This window comes from Bombus pyrosoma, linkage group LG13 (assembly GCF_014825855.1).
Source record: "Bombus pyrosoma isolate SC7728 linkage group LG13, ASM1482585v1, whole genome shotgun sequence".
NCBI classification, from domain to species: domain Eukaryota; kingdom Metazoa; phylum Arthropoda; class Insecta; order Hymenoptera; family Apidae; genus Bombus; species Bombus pyrosoma.
Window position 1 is genome coordinate 268,243 of NC_057782.1, and position 6,000 is coordinate 274,242.

The following is a 6,000-nucleotide window of genomic DNA, read 5'->3' on the forward strand; positions in this document are numbered from 1 at the left end:
AAGAATATGATGCGTGAGCTGAAAATGAATTTATAGCTAAACAATAAAATATTTTCACGAAACCAGCTTCACAGTCAAAGAAAACTCGTTTAAAATATCTTACTTATTAGCAAAGAAAAAAAAACATTTCTAGGTGATTTACTAAAGGAAGATTTAGTAGAAGAAGCCACGCTGTTAACTTCTGAGATACCTTTGGATGAATATAAGAATAAAAATGAAATAATAATAGCAATAGGTACAATGTCACTAGCAGCGGAAACAGTAACACAAAGTATCGAAATTATTACAACAGACATTGAAACAAAATTGAAAAAGTATTTAGAAAAATGCATTCACTTAGCTTTGCAATTATACGAGTCTACTGATGCATTGGACTCTTCTCAATTAGCTATTATTGTGAAGATGTTTTTCGACAACTTTTTTACAAAGGAAGAATTCCTCAAGATTCTGCCTTTAAAAGGACGAACAAGAGGAAATGATATCTCCAATTTTCAAAAAATATATGAAAGAAAATAATTTTTCACTAATTGCTAAACAAAAGTTTACCGCAATTACAAACGTCGGAGCTCTAGCAATGATAGAACCAAAACAAAGATTTATCACGTTATGTAAACAACATAGTTCCAAAATTTACGTCATATCGCTGCATAATTCAGCATGAAATGTTATGTAATACCTTTTCAACATGTCATACAAATAGTGACGAACATTAATTCGATAAGAGCTGCATCAATGCAACACTGATTATTTAAATTACTCTTGCAAGAAGAGAACGTCGAACTTAATGATCTTACTCACACGGAAGTGCGATAGCTAAGTAGAGGAAAAGGACTCGAAAGGTTTTAGATTTATTGACTGAAGTGAAGAAACTTCTAATATCGAGGGATGAATCTTGCCCACAGTTAGAAGACAAAATATGATTATTTAATCTTGGCTTTCTCATCGATTTGAGAGAGAAAACTTAACGAATTAAATTTAAGATTACAGGACAGAAGTCACTACATCGCTCAAGTGATAAGTGGAATAAATTCATTCAAAAAGAAATTGTTACTTTGAAATTCGCATTTTCTGAGAAATAATTAGTCCATTTTCCAAATTTGGAAATGGACAAAATGAAATAATGTTATTTTGCATAACATTTGGGCATACTTATGGAAGGATTTAGCGTTAGATTCCAAAAGTTCTCTGAATTGGTTTCATTTATGACATTTTTTATAAATCTTTTCACCTCTACAAACGAGGATGTATCTACTAAATTGATGGCTTATTTCCAAATTAATAGCTCGAGAAACTTGGAATTAAAAATTATAAATATAAAAAGTGATATATTAAGTTCACATCGGAATAATGAAATTTTCTGGAATTTAGTTGATAACAATAACTATCCTTTAATAAAAAAAATGTGCTCTTGAAATACATTCGCATTGTGGTTCGACATATTCGTGTGAATCTCTTTTTTCAAATATGAAGTATTTGAAATCCAAATATAGATTACGACTCAGTGATCCTCATTTAGATCGCTACCTATGAACTGGAAATACCACTTACGTACCAGATTATAGTAAGTTAGCTGAAGATACGCGATGTCAAATATCGCTTTAATATCTTTTTTTCTTTGGTATATGAGTTTGAGGATAGAATTTTATATTTTGCAATAATAAACGTATGTATAAAAGTTCGTTTAAAATAGAAAACACTCAATGTATTTTAATGTTATAAATTTTTCCTCATCAAAATGAATGTAAAGTACTCTGTGTCATAAAATTAATTATTCGGAATAATATTTATAGTGAAAAGGTTGCAGATCACTGCTATACATTATAGTGGGTACAGAAGAAAAGGGAAATTAGAAGGTCCTGTTACGAAAGATGGGGGCTTCTCGTTGTCTGGAATCAACCGCGACGACCGTGTCATGGAATTCGGGTGTTTTGGGCATGGAAGCAGAAAGTAATACTCCTTTTCAGTAATTTGGTGGCCTTGATCCTTATAGTTATTGTATCAGACAGTTAGGTGTCAATCCTTCGAGCGATATATCTGTTATTACGCATACAAATGTAACAAGGGTGAATACATAATCTTTGTGCGATAATGTCATTATTATGAAATTGTATTTCGATTTACGAAGTTAGCTTCAAATATATTTACTACCGCGTACATTGAACTACTGATTATTAAATTACACTGTATTATGGATAAATAGCACAATGGAGATAAGTGAAGAAGGTGCAACTATGTATATTGTGAATACGTAGAATTTTCTGGATACATTTACTATGTACATCTTAGGATTGTCTAATTAACACGCTGATCATCCATCAATATCGAATGTGTTTCCTATTGGCCAATGTTTACGTATCACTGTACGAAATTCCAATTACGCAGTACGAGATTCGAGTTACGTCGATCAAAGTCTGTATTTCAAAACATTATTGATATGCAGAAAATATTGTTTGCAGTTTACTGGCAATTTAAACTCACACTCAACGGCAGTATTATTTATCTCGAACAGTATAGTGCTTGTAGTTGTGTTGATTATGAGGTCCGTGAAATCTAAAAGGAACGTGATTGCAAGTGAGGCGAGCAGTGGTGGGAATGAATTTATTCATTCGAGGCGTAGAGGAATATATAGGATTTTATCAAGTTGTAATTGCGAAAATGATAACGAAATAGAATATAATGGACATTGTAACAATATAAGGACATGTTGCAAGAGCTAGTTTTGGAGGAGGAAATGGAAATCAGAAATGACGATCATCCTCGACTGGACAGCATTGAATGGAAAGCGTTTTCCAGGGAACAAAAGTCTTTTGCTTCCACTTGCAAAAATTGAATTTGCCAAAAGAATTATCTAGTGATGTTTGCCCAGTAGATGTTCTGCCCTGTTCATAAATGACAAAGTAGGAAGTTTCAACGTAAATTGCGAAAGGGATTATCCATTCCCTCCAATGGTTACAGTTTGTCGTGACCGCAGGTAGCTAAGGTAGGCTTCTGAGGAGCACTTCAAGTTGGTGGGGCCTGGTAAACACTGGTTTGCTAGTGGCCAATGGAGCAATGGCTATCCAAAATCCTTTTCCTCCTTCCCTACTTTTTTCATACCTATCCTTGAACACGGATGTACGATTCTTGGCGTGAACACCGACTTTTTAGGAAGACGACGTAGGCTTCAAAACCCACCTTTCCGAGTAGGAAAATGGGGTGATGATGTGGGCTAAACACCTACATGACGCGGGTTTTCCGACCGGCAGTTTTTGCGGGTCAATAACCTGCCGGACTTGCGTCAGCTCCTGCTTGGAAATAGACATGACAGTGTCTCGGCTGCCAGGTCGCAAGGATATATCTCTTACTAGGAGTAGTGATCGGTGCTCCTCCTGTCTTATTCCTTTATTCCGATCCCATTCCTTTCCAATCGAGTAACCCACTTGAGTATGGCACGGGATATGTCGCGCTCGAGTGGACTTCGATGGTGGTGGTAGGCGTGTACGTCTCACCCAACAGTTACATGGCTGCGTTCGAGGAGTTCTTAGATGCAATTGCGATGCCCATCCCTCCAGGTGCTCGTCCTGGAGAATTTAAATGCACTCCTTTTGCATTGTGAGAATCCTTGCACATACGTTATTGGCCGGACACTGTCGGATTAGGCACCGTGCCGCCGACTTCTGCCGGTAAACAGGGACTCAATCAGCACATTTGTGACACGGAGGGGGTGTTTCGTTAAGGACATCACATAAGACACCCCTAACGTGTTTCGACGGGTCTCAGGCTGAAGAGTAGCCGAAGATCCCTCTTGGACCACGTCTATATATTTATGGATGTGGAAGTTGTATCCGTGTCTAAAACAACGTCCGCAGGGAATGGTTGCAGTACTCGGGGAACGGAGAGTTTGCTGGGCATAAACACATAGCAGCTGAAGGAGAGAAACCGCAATTTGCTTCAGGCGGCCGTTACGGCGTTTCGGCGAGCTGGTTGTGGCCTGTACGGCAATGCGCAGGCTAGGCTTCAATGTCTTCCCGCCAAGTCTGAGGCCATTTGGATTTACGATAAATGTTGGAGGGGGACTCTTTCGCCCGGCCTGTGCATAAATATAGCTGGGGAGGCTGTCGAGATGGGGTCTCAGATGAAATATCTGGGACTCATTATGAACAGCCAATGGCTGTTTGGTCTGTATTTCGAGCTCCTAGCCTCCAAAGTGGTAGCGGTTGCCAATGCTTTATGCGGTATGCTACCGTACATTGGCGGGGTTGGAGTGGAGTGCGTCAACTGTACGAGGAGGTTATCCAATCCCGGGTCCTGTATGAAGCCCGACATTACATTTGTTTATTAGAGAGATATTTCAGTTTCCAAACAATTGACGTTGATATTCTATGACAATTATCTTCATTATCGCTTAGTGGTCGTTCATTGTGAAAGTAAATGACTGCGTTTACGATACCTAATATTCAACATGACGATTGTAAGTGCATCACTAATAAATTGATAAAACTTTAAAATAACTTTGCTTAACTTTAAACGAAATAAACTACATGAATGAAACAATTACAGATTATGAATGGTGGAATAATTGTAGCATATCTCGCCCAATAACTTTATAAATAATAATGAAAATTATATAATACAAGACAAAGGTAAGCAACAGATAAATATTTTCGTCAATATTAAATGAAAAATGTGTAAAGCTACTTTTTTTATTATAGCAAAGGAAATGCAATATGTTTGTTTTCCTTTCAATGGCAAACTGTTATAAAAGACGGGTATCAGGTTTAAGAATTACATATTATTTCGCTTTTTCCAAAAAAAATATTAGAAAGTCGACCATAATAGAGCACTTCTAATAAGAAGATCCCCAACATACAGAAGAGAATATTTTCAATTTTATAATATTATTAGTTAGAGCTCCCACACATGCAACGAGTTTTCCTGTTGCTCGTGTCCTCTACCTTCCTCTTTCTTTCGTCCGCGTTTGACTCAGGAACAGAAAATTGATGTAGCTCGATATTTCTTTATAATTGGTACTTTATTATAATTATACTTACCTTTATATTAATTATACTTACCTGAAGTGTAATTACAATGTAATTTTATTTTATTTAAAATTGCATTCAACTGCCAGAGTTATTAGCAAATTACAATAAAATCGTTCACATTCTTACGAATATTAAGGCCTTTTTTCTATTTCGTTTGGTAATTTTTACATTTAACGTATTAAACATTTTCTTCTAAATTAGTTAATGGTCACTTTTCGAAAATTGACCGCTATTATCTAATCTGATCTGATCGTTCTGCTGTAAATACATCGAATGTTAAAAATAAGAAACGAGAAAAGGAATTGAAATACAGCAAGATACAGAATTTATATTCAGACAGACCAGTTTAAAAAAAATGTAAATTAATTTAAGTCTCGAACTGCAGTGCTTTGGTCCGTTTGGACTACTTAGCAAACGACGGAACTTGTTTATGTTAGAACGATAAGAAGTCAGAGTTCCAAAACAATCCAAACGATAGATTTAACATCAGCATTCGGCAGCTCATAGATGGTTTGCAATGTTTGATGGTAGTGGTAGCGTACACGTTACACTGTTGCCATTCTGAATATCCTCATGAGCGTGGGTTCTGAGTTCAGGCTAATCCTGTATAGTTACCAATGCTACCGTAGGTCCGCGTAGGATCAAACTATAACGCATTCCGATTTTTGCTCCTGTATCTGACAGGGCTACTCAATACGCGCGAAGAACGAACATAGGAGGGGATTGGCGGAGACAGTTTCGTATGGATGGAGAAAGCAGCTGGAGCACCGTCTCGAGGAAAGGTAAGTGAATTTATGAATGCCCGCAAAACGTACAACATTGCTACGAAAGTAGAGTACCATCCACGTGAGTGATGTACCTCTGCTGAGTGATAACATGAACGTGTTTCAAGGTCAAAGAATCATCGCAGAAACGAAATCTAATGAGGAGAAACTCGAGACGAACCTTGAAGCTGCGGGAAGTGGTCGTTCGGTATATA